General features: G+C 38.4%; 1 non-coding gene across 1 annotated transcript; it reads left to right on the forward strand.

Annotated features, from left to right (window-relative positions):
* The first annotated feature begins 638 nt into the window (after positions 1–638).
* On the forward strand, positions 639–745 carry LOC139856682 (small nucleolar RNA R71). The gene has a single exon (XR_011762147.1). It is a non-coding gene; the product is annotated as a small nucleolar RNA R71 (small nucleolar RNA).
* The last annotated feature ends 13,336 nt before the right edge of the window (positions 746–14,081 follow it).

The raw sequence follows: 14,081 nt of genomic DNA on the forward strand, positions 1-14,081 counted from the left end.
AGGGTAATTGATTACATGAATGTAGTTCCAAACTTTTTGAGATTCAACATTACAAATTCTGCTTATCGTGTCGGAAACATATAAAGGTTAAGTTTAAATTTGGTCGGAAATTTCCGGGTCGTCACAGATAGCGAAAAGGTTGATTGTTTCACTGAAATTGATTAACCTTAGGTGGTTGATTGTTTCGCTGAAATTGATTAACCCTAGGTGGTTGATTGAATCCAGGATTTGGTGGACGAGCTGGGTATTGAACATAACAGACTGAACCGTCAGAGTTTTCGTACTCAATTTGATATTCTTCAGTAGGTTGCGGGTTGGTACAATTAACACAAGCCTGAGCTTGGTTGACCTGCTGTGGCTGCGTTTTCAATTCTCTGAGTTGTTTAGCAAGAGATTCCATCTTATCCGTGAGGGATTTGATGGCCTCCGTTTGATTGTTAAGTGCAGAGAGTGGGGCAGATGATGAAGTTGTTTCACCACTGTTCCAGTCATGATGATGCATTGTCATGTTCTTGAGCAATTCCCATGCTTCATCTGCGGCTTGGTTCATCAGATTCCCTTGAGCTGCTGCATCTATCGTCATCCTATGATTTACAATAAGACCATTGTAGAAGGTACATATTTGGGCTGACCGTTCTAGCTGGTGATTAGGGCATTTCTTCAGCAAGGTTTTGAATCGCTCCCATGCAGTGTAAAGAGATTCATCATAACTTTGTTTAAAGTTAATGATGTCATTCTTTAGTTTGGTTTGTTTAGAAGGAGGGAAATATTTGGTTAGGAATTTAGTAGCCATCTCCGTTCATGACGTGATGGAATCTTTTTTCAGTCCTTCGAACCAAGTTTGAGCATGATGAGTGAGAGAATGGGGAAACAGGTATAGCCGGACTATATCTTGTCCTATACCTGGCTGTTTATAGGAGTTCGAAAGAGATATGAATTTATCAAGGTGAGAATTAGGATCGTCATTCGGTAATCCATGAAACTGACAGCTATTCTAGATGAGCTGGATGATGTGATGTTTTAACTCGAACGAGTGTCCTTGAATATCTGGAAATCTGATCAGTCCTCCTCGACCTTCAATCGAGGGTTTGGTATTTTCTGCTAAAGTAACGCGTAATGCCATTCAATTTCTGATTCGTGCTTCCTTGCGTGCTTTAGAGATTATTGCGTCTGGATCATGTACGAATAACAACGGCCCTAGTCCAGATCGGGTTTGGGTCATACACTGGGTATGCCTTTTTATTTTTAATTTTTAGCAAATAAACTAAACTTCTAAAGTAATCTAAGATAGTCTAAACTAGTCTAAAGTAATCTAATCTAAGGTAGTCTTAGTCTAAGGTAATCCAATTTAAGGTAATCTAATTTAACTTAATTAACTATCCTATGGTTGAATATGTTTTTGGTTCTGGCTACTGATTCCATGGTATTTCGATAACAGAGCTCCGCACGAACTATTCAACAAACCAAGTGGCCATGCCGACTACGGAGAGGCAGGATCCTTTTGGTCCCAATATAATTGGAGACTGTTCGAAAAATCCAACAACCAAGTCTTTGTATAATTGTCTTTCTTAGACACCACTAAATGCTTGTGAATAAGTTTGATAGAGAGCAGTATTGCCTGATACCAGTTCCCCGACAGCGACGCCAAAAACTAGACTCCCCCTTGATACGGCCAAAACGGACGGTTTTATTTATGCGGTGTCGTCGGGCCGCAGCACGCCAGAATCAACCACCAAGGGTGGGTACTGTTTTAAATTTATATTTAGCAGGGCCTAAATCGTACTACTCCTTAGTATGAGTAAGGGAAGTATGACCTAGAGTCTTATTTTTGAGATATCAGTAGAATCGAACCTATATTTAAGCCTAAGATAGTTATGAAGGAGTAGTGGTTACTTAATTTTGGGATTTTCTAATTTATAAGACAGATAAAGTAAATGCGATAAAATTCGTAATTCAAATAAGGTTAAAGTGAGTGCATACTATGGTTTCATTAGTTATTCTACCGAGATTATGGAATGTTGGATCATGAATAGGCAGAGGCCTTGTATTCATTACACTAGTCCTAAACGCCCCTGTCATAAGACATGTCACTAGGTACTGCGTTAGGCTTGAAGATTCTGAATAGACAGCAACGTCCCTTACCCCCGACGCCCGTGCAGTCTGACTACAGGCATACACGTTCAGACGGCTCATCCAATTGAGTGACTCGGTTGGGTGACATATTAACATTCCACAATGGTTAAAACTTTCTTAAGCATAATAGAATACATGGTTTACCATATCCGAGAGACGTGATGTGTTTCAATGCTTTCGTTAATGATTGTTTTAATAGATAGTTAGGCCCTTTAAAAGAGTTTAACCATAAAGAACACCATGGCCAAGTCAAGCTGACTTCCATGAACACGTTCGGTTATCCTAACAGTCCAATCCTTTATGTGTCTAAACAAACAGTTCCTTAATTAACTAAGAATCCCTCAAGCGGGGTGCAATGCTTGAGACCGCGTTATGGTGCAGTGTACTAATCAACACTGACTGGGTTCCATGGACTTACTTAGCAGAGGTACAGCTTATAACAACTGATGTGCTTCAGCATGCACGTACGAAGTTTATATGCTTGGTGACTACACTAGCATGGTCTAGTCAGATGTTTCACTACGAAAGAGTCCCCAGTCGGAATCCAAAGCTCGAAATACTTACTATAACTGGTGTGCCTTAGTCGATCTTACGTTGTATCCGATAGACTTCTCTTACCAAGGGGTGACACAAATAGTGTACTCTGAATCGGGGTTCGCGACTTCCCAATAACAGAGCTAATAACTACGTTCTATTAGTTGGAAAAGCGATTGAGTTTAAAGCATAATCGGAAGGCATTTCAACAGCATACACAAACCATAACATTATGTCGGCATTATAACTGCGTACATCATATCATACATTAAAGATAACTACTCACTAATCATGGCAACAATGTTGGGATTTAACAAGTTCATAAAATACTTAAACCATTTTAAGAATTAAGAAAGCGGAAGCATGTTAATTACCAATTTAAAACTTGTTAATCTTTAACCAATTAAAGTTAAATCCCAATTAGGATCAAGTTGTGATATATACTTACAAACTACAAGCAAGTAAAGAGATTATACCTACTCCAAGCTTGCTAGTAAATGATGAAGATGATGATGTTGAATGGAGCTCCAAAACTATGAAACCTCAAGTTGTTATACCCCAAACTTTGCACCAACACTTTGTACTTTGGTTAGGATTTTTAACACTTGAATAAAACTTGCAAAAACCAAAATCTTGAACCCCTTTGAGCTTCCTCTAGCCCACGGCCAACAGCAGCAGATTTTTAAGTTTTTTGCAGTTTTTTTTTGCTTAGTGTTTTTTTGATGTCTTGATGTGTGTTTGCATGTTATAGGAATTGGGAAAGCATGGGCATCAAAAGGAATCTCTAGCATGCTTCTCTTAAACTCCTAATGCCCACTTACAAGGATCATTATATAATATACATTATATATAAAAGAAAAACTGATTTTATAAAATCAGTTTTTTATAAAACTTAATTTTATAAAACACATTATATAAACATGTATATTATTTGTTATGTATATTTTATAAAACCAATTTTATAAAATGTGACATAACTTAATTATTTAACCTATAAATAATTAAATCCTTGTTATATAAGTTATTTCATAACTTATATATAAACATATCAAGTAACATTATTTAAGAAACCCTTTTCTTTAAAGTTCAAGTGTCGTGTATTTAATCAACGATCCAACCGCTAAAATTAAATACGAATAAAGTGTCGGTAAGTTTGTTATTGGGTATGACCCGACTTGGATCATAACACATTAGCCACATTAATTTAATATGTCTCTCGGGCATACGAAATACCTTCAATCTCCCACTTGCACGAGAAACATAAGAAATTAATGCAAGTGATGGATACAGCCTAACACACCGTCCATCACCCCTAATATGTTATGACTTTGTGCCATTCAATAACATCATCCCTTTCGAGTTCCCATCTCGAATATGATTAGGTGAATCTTTCATTATTTCCTTTCGTTCTAGATGTCATGTTAAATCCAAGAGATACAGAGTGATCACTCTCTTATAGATTTAACTTTTCAGGCCTTAGACATCTGACTCTCAACGAATAAGAGGGACAAATTCCATCTTGACTACATACGCCCTAGATATACACTTTGTAATATACCTGAGTTCTTCCTTATGTACTACCATGTTTCAGAATAGCGAAGGAAAGAATCAAGGCACAGTACTTGGTGAATATCCGAACCCAATATGTATCTCAGGTCAGAGGATACAATGATATTCGCCTTTACTCAAGATTACATGTGATCAACCACAAAGGCTCTATACAGTAATTCTTGAGAGCGGGTCTTCCAATATTTGTTTCCCACAAATATCTATGAACCTTGGTTGCAACCTTGCCCCACATTCAACCTATGAATGTATACCAATCCGAGTTCATAATAGTCTAAACCTCACACTTGTTCCCACAAATGTGATCGACTACGGAAATTTAGAATAGTTGCTTATTCATGGATGAAATATGCAAAATAGGAACATGACTCATAATTAAATTAATACCATAATTATATTAATGAGTTTGAACTAATTCGTTCCGTTACAATACATAAAGTAGATCAATTCCAATCACTAGAATATCGAAGCCCTAATGCACAAACATGTCCCTCATGTTTTGGCCCATGTAAAAGCTTCGTGAGTGGATCCGCAACATTATGATCTGTGTGAACTTTGTGAATACATATCTTTCCCTTTTCAACCTCATCCCTGATGTAGTTGAATCTCCGCTCAATGTGACGAGTCTTTTGATGAGCACGAGGTTCCTTGATTTGAGCAATCGCACCCTCGTTGTCACAAAAGATCTCAAGAGGGTCCTGAATGGAAGGGACCACTCCTAAGTCGTCGATGAATTTCTTCATCCATGCAGCTTCCTGAGCTGCCAGTGAGGCGGCAATGTACTCCGACTCTGTAGTGGATAACGCAACAACCTCCTGTTTCGAACTCTTCCAAGAGACCGCACCACCATTTAACATGAAGACATAACCGGATTGTGATCGAGAGTCATCTCGATCAGTTTGGAAACTCGCGTCCACGTAACCTTTTACGGCGAGTTCCTCCTCACCAGACCCGTATATTAGAAACATATCCTTAGTTCTCCTAAGGTATTTCAATATACTTTTAACAGCAATCCAATGACTGTTTCCTGGGTTGTTCTGGTATCTACTTGTCAAGCTTAGAGCGCATGACACATCCGGTCTAGTACATATCATTGCATACATGATAGACCCAATAGCGGATGCATATGGGACTTTCTTCATTCTCTCTTGTTCATCTTTCGTGGTAGGACACTGAGATGAACTGAGAATGGTTCCTCTTTGAATAGGTACCAAACCTTTCTTAGAGTTTTCCATCTTGAACCTTTTCAAGATTTTATCAATGTATGTACTTTGACTTAAACCTATCAATCTCTTGGATCTATTCCTATAGATCCCTATCCCCAATATGTATTGTGCGTCTCCAAGATCCTTAATGGAGAAGCAACTTTTTAGCCAAGTTTTGACTTCTTGCATTGTGGTAATATCATTCCCAAATAATAATATATCATCCACATATAGCACAAGGAACATTGTAGAGCTCCCACTAGCCTTCTTGTACACACAAGCTTCATCACCATTTTTAATGAAGCCAAATTTCTTTGCCTCTTCATTAAAGCGATGATTCCACATTCTAGATGCTTGTTTCAATCCGTAGATTGATTTCTTCAACTTGCATACCTTTTTAGGATTTTTCGGATCAACAAAACCTTCGGGCTGTACCATATAGACATCTTCCTCAAGATATCCATTTAGGAAAGCGGTTTTGACATCCATTTGCCATATTTCATAGTCATAGTGAGCAGCAATGGCAAATAATATCCTAATAGACTTTAGCATTGCCACTGGCGAGAAAGTTTCATCATAATCAACCCCTTGAGTTTGAGTGAAACCTTTTGCTACAAGTCTAGCTTTGTATGTATCCAAGTTTCCATGTATGTCGGTTTTCTTCTTGAAAAGCCATTTGCAATCAACTAGCTTGGAGCTAGGAGGTTGCACAACAAGTTCCCAAACTTGGTTTTCATACATGGATTGCATCTCGGCGTTCATGGCTTCCTGCCATTTATCTTTATCAATTCTTGATAAAGCATCTTTGTAGTTTGTCGGTTCATCCAAATCAACCGCATAGCAACCTTCCACGAGAAACCCATATCTCTCGGGAGGATTACTAATCCTACTAGATCTTCGAACGTCTTGTGTACCTTGATCATCCACTTGATCATTTTCAACATCCTCATGTTGAGTACTAGTGCCAACCAATTGTGTATCATCGGCTTGATCTTGTACCTCTACAAGATCTATCTTCCTTTCACCATCACCTTCCATAAGGAACTTGGTTTCAAGGAATTCCGCTTTCCGAGCAACAAATACGGTTTGCTCGGATGGATCATAGAAGTAATATCCCATGTCATCTTTGGGATATCCTATGAAGATACACTTTGTGGATCGAGCATGTAGCTTATTTGCTACATAACGCTTAGGATAAGCTTCACATCCCCATACTTTCAAGTATGAAAGAGAAGGAGGTTTTCCAAACCACATCTCATGAGGAGTTCGTTCCACCTTCTTGGTTGGGGCCATATTTAAAATACGAGCCGCGGAGCTTAGACAATAACCCCAAAATGATAGAGGCAACGAGCTTCTTGCCATCATAGATCGAACCATATCCATTAGGGTTCGGTTCCTCCTTTCGGAAACTCCATTAAGTTGGGGTGTTCCGGGTGGAGTAAGTTGTGAGATAATCCCACAACTCCTAAGATGATCTTGGAAGGCATCGCTTAGGTATTCACCTCCTCTATCGGTACGTAGTACCTTAATTGTCTTATTGAGTTGATTTTGTACTTCGTTTTGATATTCTTTGAATGCTTCAAACGTTTCGTCCTTGTGTCTTAATAAGTAGACATATCCGAAACGACTAAAGTCATCAATGAAAGTAACAAAGTATCTTTCACCTTTCCTAGTCATGGGTTTAAAGGGTCCACATACATCCGAATGTATTAATCCCAATAAATCTTTAGCCCTTTCATAGGTCCCTTTGAAAGGTGCTTTAGTCATCTTGCCTTGTAAACAAGATTCACATACTTCAAACGAATCCATTTCATTTGATTTCAAAAGTCCATTCTTTTGAAGTGTATGTATTCGGTTCTTGTTTATGTGACCAAGGCGACAATGCCATAAGTAGGAATCACTCAAATCCCTTTTGAGTTTCTTGGTGCTTGTATGGTACATTGAGCTACTAGAAGATGTGTCATCATGAACCAATTCATAAATTCCATTTGAAGGCGAAGCCTTGAAATAGAATACATTATCTTTAGAAACATGAATATCATCATCAATAAAATTAACAACGTAACCACATTGTTTTAAGCGAGAAATAGAAATAATGTTTCTACACAAATCCGGAGCATACAAAACATTTTCTAAAATAAGTTCCAATCCGCTTGGAAGCTTCAAAATAAAATCTCCTTGAGCTTTAACATGCACCTTTGCACCATTGCCCATATAGAGACTTGATGTTCCCGCCTTATGATCACTTCTTTTGAACCCCTGCAAAGAATTGCAAATATGAGTTCCACATCCAGTGTCTAATACCCATGTATTAGAAGAAGTAATACTTAGCTCTATATATACCATATATATATTACCTGAGGTTTGCCCTGCATCCCTCTTGTCCTTCAACTCCTTAAGGTAGACCGGACAGTTTCGTTTCCAATGACCCATCTCACCGCAACCGAAACATGGGTCTTCCTTGGGGTTTGCCTTCTCGGCTACCTTTTGCTTCTTAGCCTTGTTGATGGTTGGGGTAACCATCTTCCCCTTCCCTTTGCCTTGATAGGCGGGTCCTTTTCTCTTAGCCACCTTTGGCTTAGAGGTCTTACCTTTGGACCCACCTTGATCGATTGCTAACACGGGTAAAGCCCTTTTACCCATGCTAGTTTCCGCCGTTCTAAGCATACCGTGAAGCTCACCTATGCTCTTATCCATCCCATTCATATTGTAATTAATTACAAATTGATCAAACCTTTTTGATAGGGAGTTAAGGATAAGATCGGTGGCTAACTCATTTGATATGTTTAGGTTAAGACGGTTAGCACGATCAATAAGGCTCTTCATTTTGAGGACATAAGAGGAGACGGATTGGGTGTCATCCATACGACATGCATGTAGCGCTCGAACCGTTTCGAAGCGCTCGACACGTGCTTGTTGAAGGAACATCTCCTTCAATTGCGTAATCATGTCATATGCACTATGATGTTCGAAATCCTTTTGGAGTTCGGGTATCATAGTCCCAAGCATTAGACAAGCGACTTGCACCGAATCGGCGCAATACTTGTCATAATAAGCCATGCCCTCTATATCTTCCTCATCCGGTTGGTCGGGAATAGGGTCCTCCAACACATACGCTTTGTCCTCAAGTTTGAGGACAATCCTAAGATTACGGAACCAATCCATAAAGTTCGTATGGTTGAGTTTGTCTTTCTCGAGGAGAGACCTTAATGATAGGTTGTTTAGGTTAAGTGGTGCGTTGTTCATGTTGTTGTTGTTATTAGCGGCCATCTACAAGATTCAACAAAGTTCTTTTAAGTATTGATTTCAAATTTAATAAACAATACCCTTTTAATTTGTTTTATTAAATATTAGAATCCAACGGTAAATCAAATTTCGGTTAGGTGACCTTTATCCCGTCATTTGATTTAGCTAGGTAGTCTTAATGACAATTGCAATCCTTTTGCAACTTCTAAGTTATGGGATCATGCAATCCTTTTGCATGGCATATTAATCCCATCAACGCCTATTTGTTCCTCATGCTTCGGTGACCCTAAGTTCATGATTCCCAAATCAAGTCGTCCTACTTGTGTAGACATGTAGACTTAACATACAAGTGGTTAGGTGACCTTTATCCCACATGTATGCGAAGTGTACCTTATTCACATTAGTTCACTCATGACGGTTAGGTGACCTTTATCCCATCAAGAGATTCCTAATATGTCTAAGTGTTTCCACAAAAGGATGGCGTTTAACTTGTTTACCTTGTTTTAGTTAAGGGATTTTAAGTTTTCATGAATTCTAGTTTAAGAAAACATTTGCCATACACCAACATGCATTTGGTGTATAGTTCATTATGAAAAGCCAATTTCATGTCTATAAACCATTTTATATATATGATCCTAATCATGATCTTAATAACCGTTTATTAATGTCCTTTTAGCCATTTTTAATTTAACCATTTAAATTGACGTTTTGCATGTCGTTCATTAATGTGTAATTTAACCAATTAAATTGCCATTTTGCTTGTTGTTAACTTGTGTGATAAACTTGTAGCAAACAACCATACAATCCACAATCATACAATAAACAACCATGCATGCAAAACAAATATGTTCACAATCAAGCCATTTTGGTAGACATTTGTTTAGCCGAAAACAAATGCCACCGGATAAGGGGTTATAACACAAAGTAGGAGATTTCAAATCTCCCACTTAACCTTGCATCCAAATGCTTCTTCATGTGTTCTTCAAGTCTTCATCATTCTTCATCATTTTACAAAATATATCCTAATACATTTTGTCTAAAAAATGAAATTACAACCTAATCTATTTTACATACCAAATATAAAATAAATTACATAACCAAATGAATTATTACATGCCAAATGAATAAATATTATTACAAACCAATTGAATAAATATCAATTAACCATGCATGCAACCAAACACAAGGTCAAGGCTTAGATTGTGAACATCATCAACATAAGTGATAGGCAATACAGAATCACAAGTGATTGGAACCACAGAATCACAAGTGATTTGCAATACAGAATCACAAGTAATCGGCAACACAGAATCACAAGTGATTGGCAGTACAGAATCACAAGTGATTTGCAGCACAGAATCACAAGTGATTGGCAGTACAGAATGCAGAATCACAAGTGATTTTGGCCAAAATGACAACCACCCAAAACCGGAAATTTTACATTCTACTTCATGCATGTTCATAGAATGCAAAATTATAGTGGGTTTAATAACCATCTCGAAGCATATTTCAACAACTTCGGCTCTAGATACCATTGTTGGGATTTAACAAGTTCATAAAATACTTAAACCATTTTAAGAATTAAGAAAGCGGAAGCATGTTAATTACCAATTTAAAACTTGTTAATCTTTAACCAATTAAAGTTAAATCCCAATTAGGATCAAGTTGTGATATATACTTACAAACTACAAGCAAGTAAAGAGATTATACCTACTCCAAGCTTGCTAGTAAATGATGAAGATGATGATGTTGAATGGAGCTCCAAAACTATGAAACCTCAAGTTGTTATACCCCAAACTTTGCACCAACACTTTGTACTTTGGTTAGGATTTTTAACACTTGAATAAAACTTGCAAAAACCAAAATCTTGAACCCCTTTGAGCTTCCTCTAGCCCACGGCCAACAGCAGCAGATTTTTAAGTTTTTTGCAGTTTTTTTTTGCTTAGTGTTTTTTTGATGTCTTGATGTGTGTTTGCATGTTATAGGAATTGGGAAAGCATGGGCATCAAAAGGAATCTCTAGCATGCTTCTCTTAAACTCCCAATGCCCACTTACAAGGATCATTATATAATATACATTATATATAAAAGAAAAACTGATTTTATAAAATCAGTTTTTTATAAAACTTAATTTTATAAAACACATTATATAAACATGTATATTATTTGTTATGTATATTTTATAAAACCAATTTTATAAAATGTGACATAACTTAATTATTTAACCTATAAATAATTAAATCCTTGTTATATAAGTTATTTCATAACTTATATATAAACATATCAAGTAACATTATTTAAGAAACCCTTTTCTTTAAAGTTCAAGTGTCGTGTATTTAATCAACGATCCAACCGCTAAAATTAAATACGAATAAAGTGTCGGTAAGTTTGTTATTGGGTATGACCCGACTTGGATCATAACACATTAGCCACATTAATTTAATATGTCTCTCGGGCATACGAAATACCTTCAAACAATATCACAGAACATAATGATAGAAGACATTATATAAAGATTAGGGATAGAAGTACCAGTAGATTAAATGAGTTTCGAATACAAAAGTGACAACTTCAAGACTCCAGACCGCTCCTAATACAATCTTCGGCGTTCTTCTCTGGGTACTAGGTTTCCCGCACGGAGTCGAATGCCTTGAGAGTATGACTAATATTGTATAAGAGAGAGAAAGAAGTGAATTAAAGTGTGTGTTGGAATGAATGACAAAGACCCTTTAAGTAAGTACAAAATTTGCCTGCAAATGGCTGGCAGGCCGTTTGGCAAGCCGTTTGCAGGGCCCGCTTGCCTGCCGTTTAACGAGGCCGTTTGATCTGGGCATTTGGTAGGCCGTTTGCCACACTGGCAGGCCGTTTGGCAGCGCGTTTGGCAAGCCGTTTGGCTTGCTGATTCCCTGGATCGTAATTTGATTTCTTGTCTTTCACCGTTTTCGCTCTAGAATCTTCGTTTTAGCTCTGATTCTCTTGATTCTTTTTGTACCGTCTTCGTAATTACATGTTCTTCAATTTTAACTGACGAAGTGGGTATTTTACAGACAAAGTTCGAATCTTTCTTGTTTTTGGGCCTTAATACCGGGGTGAAAACGTGACTTTTTAGCCGATATCAGTAACTCCCTCCATTTCCACTTTTTTTTCCTTTTTTTTAAGCCGGTTTACAAAAACAAAAAAATATTCCGCGCCCAAACTTTTAACAAAATACATTTCCACCCCAAACATAGGGGTAAAACGTAAAATTGATATTTTAATAAACAAAAACTTAAACAAACTCCCCCAAATCTTAAACGGACCATATCTTCTCGCTCGTCGCGCGTTAAATTTTTCTGACATCACCGCTCAACTCGAAATAATTTTATGACCCAAATGCAACTAAATGCACGCGAAACGGACGCTTTTCTAAAAACGCTAAATATTTCGGGTTATCTTTCATACATATTTTTTTTTATGTATATTGGGTTTTCCCTTAGGGTCAGTTTTGACGGCTTCCGCTACGAAGCGCGGTGTCACGGACTTATCTCGATAAGCTCACGTGCGACACTTAGTCTCTACTAAGTCAGCCTTACTTGGACCTTATAACGATTCAAGTAACCAAAAGAGAAAATATTATAGAACAAGTGGAATTGAAGAAAATACTTATATTGCTTGAGAATGCTTTACAAGAGAGAATGTTTGAGATTTGAGGTGTGGTGTGCCAAATGAGGTCACCCCTATTTATACTACTCATATCACAAAATGGATGGCTAGGATTAAATACAATGGATGGCTAAGATCTAAGAACTAGAAGCTTCATGTATCTAGATATTTCCATGGACATTCTATACCATTCCATGGAAGAACTCATGGGAAAGTTCTAGTGAACTTCCATGAGGTTCTTGGGCCTTCTTTGATTTTCACATATTGGGCCATAAACTTAGTGGGTTGGGCCATAAAATTGTTGGATTGTGACATTCTCCCCCACCTAAGCTCACGACGTCCTCGTCGTGTGATCCTCGTGATACTTCTTGATTTTGTCTGTGAACTGCCACAATAGGTCTTCGGCCTCCCAGCTTGCTTCACTATCGGGTAAGTTACGCCACTTAACTAGGTATTCTCTATAGCTCGGCACACCTCGTCTTCGTACCGTTCGATGTAACAAGATATCTTCCACCTCACGATCAAACGAAGTCGCAACTGCCATTGGTGCTCGTTTGGAAACTCCTCGTTCTGGTTCTTCCTTGTCCCCATGATAAGGTTTTAGAAAACTTACGTGGAAGACTGGATGAATCTTTAACTTGGGCGGTAGTTGGACTCGATAAGATACGTTCCCAACACGTCCAATTACTGGGAATGGGCCTTCATATCTCCGGATCAATCCTTTGTGCACCTTCCTAAATGTTTTGAATTGTTGAGGTAAAAGCTTCACCATCACTTGGTCCCCAACTTTGAACTCAACATGTCGCCTTTTCTCATCCTCCCATTTCTTCATTTTCTTGGCCGCCTTATCTAGTGATGCTCGGGCCAAGTCAGCTTGTTCGTGCCACTCCTTCATCGTTCTATAAGCGGCTGGGCTGCTTCCATCATATGAAGCGGCCAAAGCATTTGGGGTCAAAGGTTGGCGTCCTGTCACCAACTCAAAAGGACTCTTCCCCGTGGACTCACTCCTTTGCATGTTATAAGAGAACTGAGCAATATCAAGGAGCTTAGCCCAATCATGTTGATTTGCACTTACATAGTGTCGAAGATAGAGCTCCAATAGTGCATTCACCCTTTCTGTTTGTCCGTCCGTTTGGGGATGAAAACTCGTGGAGAAATTCAAGTCCGTCCCCATGATCTTGAACAACTCTGTCCAAAAACGCCCTGTGAACCTCGGATCTCGATCACTTACTATCACATGTGGTATCCCCCAATACTTCACCACATTCTTGAAAAATAGTTTTGCGGTTTCATCCGCGGTAACTTCGGATGATGCGGCTATGAAGGTACCATACTTAGAAAACCGGTCTACCACGACTATAATACTCCCACACCCTTCCGACTTGGGTAAGCAAGTAATGAAGTCCATGGAAACACTCTCCCATGGTCCTTTCGGTGTAGGTAGCGGCTGTAATAATCCTCCTGGTTGGCGTTGCTCTATCTTGTCTTGTTGGCATATTAGGCATGTCCGCACGTACGTCTCTACGTCGTCTTCCATCCTTGGCCAATAATAAGTGCCTTCTACTAATGCCAGTGTCCTCTTGATACCTGGATGACCAGCCCACTTTGAATCATGACACTCCTTCAAGATTGTCCGTCTAAGATCACCCCACCTAGGCACATATAACCGGTCTCCTTTGGTGAATAATAGATCACCCTTGAGCCAAAACCTTCGCGTTTTCCCATCTCGAGCCAATCCAACAAGGTTTTTGGCTAT

The sequence above is a fragment of the Rutidosis leptorrhynchoides genome, chromosome 6 (genome assembly GCF_046630445.1).
Source record: "Rutidosis leptorrhynchoides isolate AG116_Rl617_1_P2 chromosome 6, CSIRO_AGI_Rlap_v1, whole genome shotgun sequence".
Classification (NCBI taxonomy): Eukaryota; Viridiplantae; Streptophyta; class Magnoliopsida; order Asterales; family Asteraceae; genus Rutidosis; species Rutidosis leptorrhynchoides.